Below are 8,131 nucleotides of genomic sequence, written 5' to 3'. Positions count from 1 at the left end.
CAGGGGCGGTATTCTTAATCTCTGACAATATGGACCTCAAGGTTAAAACCATAAAAAGAGACAAGGAGGGACACTACATAATGCTGAAAGGCTCAGGAAACCAAGAACCAGTTAGCATGTTGAGTATTTATGCACCCAACAGTGGTGTGGTGGATTTAATCAGACTATTAAAAAGTTGAGAAAAGGAATTGTGGATTCAATAATTACAGTATGTGACTTTAACACCCCGCTATCTGAGAAAGATAGATTATTGGGAAAGAATCTCAGCAAAGAGGCTATATGGCTAAACAATGTAATTTAGCAACTGGGCCAGATAGACATTTATGGAGCTTTCCATCAAAACACAAAAAATTCACATTCTTCTCAAGCCCACATGGATCACTTTCAAGAATAGACCACATGCTGAGACACAAATCAAGCCTGAGTAAATTCAAACACATAGATATTATCCAGACGTCTTCCTCAGATCACCATGCTATCAGGCTGGAGATTAATAAGAGGACGTCCAGAGAAGCAAGGGCAACCAAGTGGAGGATGAACAAAGATCTCCTGCGACATGAATGGGTACAGGCCCAGATTAGAGAGGGTATTAGGAAGCTTCCAGAAACAAATGATAACGAGAATACAATGTATCAAAACACATGGGGTACTGTGAAGGCAGTTTTCAGAGGTAGCTTGATATCATTAAATGCATATATGAAAAAAGAAGAGAGGCTTATGACAGATATGTTATCATAAAAACCTCTAAAAACTAGAACAGAGTTATTAGAACAACCCCTCCAATAGCAAAAGAAAAGAAATAATAATAATCATCAGGGCAGAGGGAAGAGGAGAGAATGATGCAAAAGATAAATGCAGCTAAAAGTTGGTTCTATGAAAGGATCAACAAAATAGATAGAACGCTGATGAATCTGACCAAGGATAGGAAGGAGGAAACATCAATAGCCAGGATGAGGGATGAAACAGGGGTATTTACAACAGACCCCAATGAGATTGAAAGGATAATCACAAGGTACTATGAAGGTCTGTATTCTAATGAATTTAGAAACGTGGAAGACATAGATAAATACTTGGAAAAACAATTCCTCCCTAGACTGTCTCAGACAGAGGCCAAGAACCTTAACAAACCCATAGTGAAAGAAGAAAATAGAGAGGGTCATCAAGGAGCTACCAACAACAACAACAACAAAAAAACAACAAAACCTGGGCCAGGTGGCTCCACAACAGGATTCTCCCAAGCATTCAGGGAAGAGTTGACATGAAACTTCCACAGTGTGCCAGAGCATAGAAAAGGATGGCAAACGACCAAACTCATTCTATGAAACTAGCATAACTTTGAAACCCAAAAGGACAAAGACCCTACAGGTATAGAGAATTACAGACCGATTTATCTAATGAACATAAATGCAAAAATCCCTAAAAATATATTGGCCAATAGAATACAAAAGCATATAAAACATATCATCCACCATGACCAGGTAAGTTTCATCCCAGAGTTTCAGGGATGTTTTAACATCTGAAAATCCATCAATATTATACACCACATCGAGAAGGAAAAGGATCAAAGCCATATGATAATATCCATAGATGCAGAAAAAGCATTTGACAACATCCAACACCCATTCCTAATTAAGACAGTCAAGAAGATAGGAAGGGAAGGTAAATTCCTCAAGCTGATATAAGCTATGCATGAAAGGCCAACAGCCAACATGATAGTTAATGGAAAAAAGACAAAAACAACCCCATTGAAGAAGGAAGCATTCTGGAGGTTTGAGCTAACAACATAAGACAGCAGAAGGACATCATCAAAGGGATCCAAGTGGGAGAGGAGGAGGGGAAGCTATCGCTATTTGAAGACGACATGATCTTGTACATTGAAAACCCCAAAAGTTCCACAACAGGAGTACTTACAGCAATAGAGGAATATGGAAGAGTGGCAGGATACAAGGTCAACAAACAGAAGTTGGTAGGGTTTTTATACACATCGGACAGGACCACAGAAAAGGAGATCAAGAAGGAAATACCCTTCACAGCTAAGAACAAACTGAAACACATAGGAATATACTTAACAAAAAAATACTAAAGACCTATGCAAGGAAAACTACAAGACCTTACTACAGGAAACCAAAAGCGACCCCCCACAAATGTAAGAACACCCAATGCTCTTGGATTGGAAGGCTTAGCATAGTAAAGATGACAATCTTACCCAAATCCCTTTGCAAGTTCAATGCTATTCCAAATCAAATAACAACAACCTTCTTCAAAGAATTGGAAAAACTGATTACCAATTTCAAACGGAGAGGGAAGAAGACCAGGATTATCAGAGAACTCTTCAAGAAGAAGGACAAAGTTGGAGAACTCGCCCTAACCAAATTTAATACCTATTACACAGTTACAGTGATCAAAAGAGCATGGTACTGGTACAACGACAGATACCCAGACCAGTGGAAAAGAACGGAAAGCCCAGAAGTAAAACCATCAGCATATAGACAACTGATCTTCGATAAGGGTTCCAAAAACATCAAGTGGGAAGCGGATGCCCTTTGTAACTAATGGTGCTGGAAACAATGGATATGCCCATGTAGAAAAATGAAACAAGTTTTTTACCTCACCCCATGCACAAGAATAAACTAAAGGTGGATCACAGACTTAGAAGTTAAACTCAAAAACTATCGGGAGTATCAAGGAGGGAAACAGGACAAACCTCAGAGCACTGGCTCTGAGAATTCATAGGCTCCCTGCAATAGGGAAGGGTACACACACAGGTGAACTGGAAATCGACAAATGGGATTCAATAAGAATAAATCACCTGTGTACCTCAAAAGACTTCACCAAGAGGGTGATAAGACAACCCACAGACTGGGAGAGGATTTTTAGTAATGACACATCAGACAAAGGACTCATTAAAATCTATAGTATCCTCATGACCTGCAAAAGAGGAAAACAGTTAACCCCCTAAGGAAGTGGGTAAAAGAACTGAAAAGAATTTTCACTAGGGAGGAGACCCATATGGCCAAGAAGCATATGAGAAAGTGTTCCTGGTCATTAGCCATAAGAGAGATGTAAATCAAAACAACCATGAGATACCACCTAACACTCCGGAGGCTAGCCCAAATCAGTAAATCAGAGAGCTAGTGTTGAAGGGTTTATGGTGAAGTAGGAACCTTCCTCCACTGCTGGTGGTCATGTAGCCATTTGAACAGTTACTGTGGAAAGCAATTTGAAGATACTTAAAGAAAATGGAAATTGATCTATCTTATGACCCAGTCATCCCTCTACTGGGCATATACCCAGAGGAAGTAACAAATAAAACATGGCCAGTCATCTGCGCTCCAATGTTTATTGTGGCACAATTCACAATAGCTCTGGTACCTACACGCGATGGAGTACTATGAACCACTGAAAAGCAGGAAAGATCACATGAAACACGTAGTTTCATGGGAAGAGTTGGAAGGAATTATCTTAAGCGAGGTAAGCCAATCTCAAAAGGATAGGCATAACACGAGTCCCCTGAGGTAAGTACAATCAGCACGGCAGGAATAGAAGAATAGACACTTATCTCTCAAAAAAATGGTGGAAATATAGGTAGTTAGGGGGAGGGCAGACCACACCCAGGGATGTGCATGTGAGTCCAACATAAAGAAGGGGAAAAAGGGAAGGAGGAGGGAGAATCGGGGTGGGAGAAACTGAGATGATGACATGGGGGGGACAGGGCAATTATCCACCCAGCGTGAGAGTATTGGTTGTGTCCGCACAGAATTTGAATGTGCATACAGAGCCCAAAATGATGCTCCAAACCAGGAGGTCAACATAACGCGGAGGAATCCATAAAACGACTGGACTATATACCCGACCCCAACCAGAATCAGCCTGACCCCCACCATAGAATGGTGTGCCACAGAGAATGACAATTGACCCTCTGGTGAGGGTAAGGAACCGACCTACCATACCCAGATGGAACTGCATGCAAATGAAGGGGAAGGAAAGGAGTGGAGCACACTCTGGCCCACCAAGCTCAGAGGACAATAGCCCTGCTCAGAAAAGCCAATGCACAAAGAGGACCATATGACTGGCCCCACTGTGAGAGGCAACATCCTGCAGTGACCCATAGCCCTACATGGAAGAACACTGGAGACACAGTGTAGGATGTATGAGCGATCTGACCCCACTATACCGAGGCAAAACATTAAAGCCGTGCAATAGAACAGGAAGGTGAGTAGAACAAGGAAGTCCCGAGGGAGTACCAAAAATAAATTTTGGGGCCAAGGCTTGGCACCCCATCAGACTCGACCAGAAAACATTATTAAAGGTCAACAAAGAGACCTTGAATTATTAACAGGGTTTTCTTTCTTTTTTTCTTCTTACAGATTTTGTATATCATTGTTTTTGTTGTTGTTTTGTTGCTGTCTTCATCGCTTTGTTTTTCTGTGTCACTTTGGTGTTGTTGAGACTTTATGTGCATATTATTATCTCTGCAGATCTATCTAGGTAAAATAGCCTGGTTAACAATGTGGAGAAGAAATCAACGTGACCGATGGTTCCAGGGGGACATGGGAGAGTGGGAGGTAGTGGTAGGAAAGTGGTGTTAACCAACCCAGGACAAGGGAACAACAATGAGTGATTCAAAATCAGTGGCAAGGAAGGGGTGGGAGAATTGGTAGGGAATGATCAAGGGCAGTGTAACTGAGAGGAATTACTGAAACCCTTATGACGGCTGAGTATGATAGTGTGATAAGAGGAAGGCAAAAGGAAATAGAGGAAAGAAGTATGAGGGAAAGGGAATACATAAAGGCCTAAATACAGGCATGTACATATGTAAATATATTTATATATGATGATGGGGATATAGATATATGTGTATATATTTATAGGTTTAGTAGTAAGGTAGCAGATGGACATTGGGCCTCCACTCACATACTCCCTCCATACAAGAACACTTTGCTCATCCAAGTGGACATTCCATGATACCCACCTTCCCGACATGATCTTTGAAGACAAATGTGTGCATAGGCAAATGTGGTGAACAAACCTGATGGTGCTGGGCTACCAAAAGATATAGCTTCTGTGGTCTTAAAGGCTTGAAGGCGAACAAGTGGTCATCTAGCTGAGAAGCAACAAAGCCCACATGGAAGAAGCACACCAGTCTGTGTAATCACACGGCGTTGAAGAGACCAAGCAGCAGACACCAAAGAACAAGAATCATCATTGTGTGCTCACCTCCCCCATACAAACACTGAAGACAAATGCGCGCATAAATAAGTGTGATGAAAAAGGCTGATGGTGCCCAGTTATTGAGAGTTATAGCGTCTGGGGTCTTATAGGCTTGAAGGTAAACAAGCGGCCATCTAGCCCAGAAGCAACAAAGCCCATATGGAAGAAGCACACCAGCCTGTGTGATCATGAGAGGTCAAAGGGACCAGGCATCAAGCACCAAAGAACAACAAAAAAAACATCATTGTGAATGAGTGCAGGGTGGGGACCCAATGCCCATCTGTAAGCAATTGGACATCACTTTGCAGAGGAGTATCAGGGAGGAGACCAGTTACTCAGGTTGCAGTGTAGCATTGAAGAAACACACAATTTTCCTCTAGTTCTTAAATGTTACACCCCCATCACCACCACTATTGTGATCCCAATTCTACCTTACAAATCTGGTTAGATCGGAGGATGTACAGTGGTACAGATAGGAACTGGAAACACAAAGAATCCAGGACAGAGAACCCCTCAGGGCCAGTGATGAGAGTGGTAATACCAGGAGGGAGGAGGTATAAAGGGGAAAGCTATTACAAGGATCTACATATAACCTCTTCCTTGGGGCATGGACAACAGTAAAGTGGGTGTAGGGAGACATTGGGCAGTGTAAGATATGATAAAATAGTAATAATTTATAAATTATCCAGGGTTCATGTGGGAGGGAGTAGCGAAGAGGGAGGGAAAATATGAAAAATGAGGAGCTGATTCCTAGAGCCCAACTGGAAAGCAAATGTTTTGAGAATGATGAGGGCAGCAATTGTACAAATGTGCTTTACACAATTGATGTATGTATGGATTGTGATAAGAGTTGTATGACCCCAATAAAATGATAAAATGATTTAAAAAAATCAAGTTCAGTGTGTATCAAAAGGGAGACCAAGACACAAAGTTTTAACCATTCAAGTCAGATTTATTCTTTTAATCTATCATGATCATCTATCCAATACTCTCTGTATGATAACCAGGTTATTCTCATCACTCAATTTTGATTAGAGGGAAATCACCTGTGTAGATGCTGAAAATGTTATCTGGGCTTCTACTGTCATCCATAGCTTTCTGCATACCAGAATCTCACAATTTAAGCTCTGATACTATTTACTCCTTTGGATTTGGATTATATAATTTAAAATCTGTGGATCACAGATGTTGATGTGCTTCTTCCATGTGGGCTCAATTGACATCTCAGTTAGATGGCTGCTTGTTTGGAAACAAACATTTAAGACCCCATGCACTAATCTACCTGATAGCTGGGCACCGTCTAATTTCTTTGCCACACTTTGCTACAGCACCTATATCTTCTGTGGTTCCATCGTGAGGGTGAGTTTTGAGCTGGGCCATGTGTAAGAACTCATTATTCTTAGATTGGACCTAGGATTAAGTGCAAGCCTCTAATTCATTTCTGAATCTGTTTTTTATCTGCCTCTGTCTCACCTTAGAAACCTCCTTGTTACATTTTGTAGAGAATATTATTAAGCATCTCCCTGGAGCATAAGGCCTTTCTGTTTATAGTGTCTGTTTATAGTGTCATTGATTAGTCCATGGTACTACTTTTAAAAGACTATTGAGAAAGTGAGGTTGAAAACTTGGAGGCTAGCTACATATCACACTGCATAGATTATTCACTTGCATACAATATATTTTGCATGACTGGATGCTATTTGTAAAACAATTGGTGTTGGTGGTCAGGCAAAACTTAAAAATAATATTCACTGACAGTGTCAGACAAAAATCTGGTAGAATAATACATATCTTAATACAGCAAGCAGGGGTTCTCAGCTCCTGCTATGCCATGGCTCCCAAGGGCGCCTCTAAGCAGCAGTGCAAGGAAGATCTTCTCTTGCAAAATTTCAGCCCAAACCTTTCGGCTAAGTCCTCCACACTTTTCTTTAGGAACACCTTTACCGTGTCAGCCATCACAATCTGGTTGAATTGGTGGCTATGGCATATGGATCTTATTCAGTCTGTTGTTCTATACAGTGTGAGGACCCTAGTAAGCACTTATCTGGTAGTCTTTGTGTACAAGAATGTAAAATTTGTTCTCAATCACAAAGTGGCACAAAAGAGGGAGGACGCCTTTTCCAAAGAAGTGATTCAGAAACTGTCTGAGGTGGACAACAGGAAGATGTGTCAGAAGGGAGAAAGATGAAAGAATCCTGTGGAAGAAGAATTATGTTGCTGATTATGAAGCGACAACATTTTCTGTCTTTTATAACAACACGCTGTTCCTGTTCCTGGTCATCATTGCCTCCTTCTTCATCCTGAAGAACTTCAACTCCACTGTGAACTACATTTTTTTCCATCAGTGCTCCATCAGGACTCATTGCCCTGCTGTCCACTGGCTCCAAGTAGCCACCGCCCCCAGGTTCCCCTGGCTTGGTCTCAATGGGTGGCCTATGGTGAATGGAGAAGCAGCAGTTAGGGACATGCACAGGTGTTATCGTGGCCCAGAGTGTGAGGGTTTGCAAAACTCAGCAAAATGTAATTCACTGTTTGTATATTGACTCTTTTTGACAGATTGTTGACATTAAACGATTTGAATGGGGAGAAAATACAGCAAATAGGGAGGACATTGAAGCAGTAAGTAAATGTTAGGCTACCTACCAACAAATGCGCTTGGTATAATTTGCTTATGCTTCTTTACATACCATATAGTTTCAGTCTTTAGTCCTAGATTATAGGTGTGTTTGAACTAGAGACTAGTTTACCTAGTGGAGTTTCCACATCACATCCCTGTGATGTGGCCATTGGAGTGCATTGTGCACCTTGAAGATCATGGGTTCCACGTCTTCATGTTCTATGAGGCTTGGTCTGGGTTCCCAGGGTCTGTACAGAAACCCAGAATTTTCTTTCTCAGGATGTGTATGCTCCATTTTCCTTC

At 41.4% G+C, this 8,131-nt stretch overlaps 1 pseudogene; it reads left to right on the top strand.

Annotated features, from left to right (window-relative positions):
* The first annotated feature begins 7,042 nt into the window (after window positions 1–7,042).
* Window positions 7,043–7,602, top strand: LOC142434507 (translocon-associated protein subunit gamma pseudogene; annotated as a pseudogene).
* The last annotated feature ends 529 nt before the right edge of the window (window positions 7,603–8,131 follow it).

Source organism: Tenrec ecaudatus, chromosome X, assembly GCF_050624435.1.
Source record: "Tenrec ecaudatus isolate mTenEca1 chromosome X, mTenEca1.hap1, whole genome shotgun sequence".
In the NCBI taxonomy this organism is placed as follows: domain Eukaryota; kingdom Metazoa; phylum Chordata; class Mammalia; order Afrosoricida; family Tenrecidae; genus Tenrec; species Tenrec ecaudatus.
The sequence above is the reverse complement of the archived record's forward strand: the minus strand, read 5'-3'. Positions and strand labels throughout refer to the sequence as shown.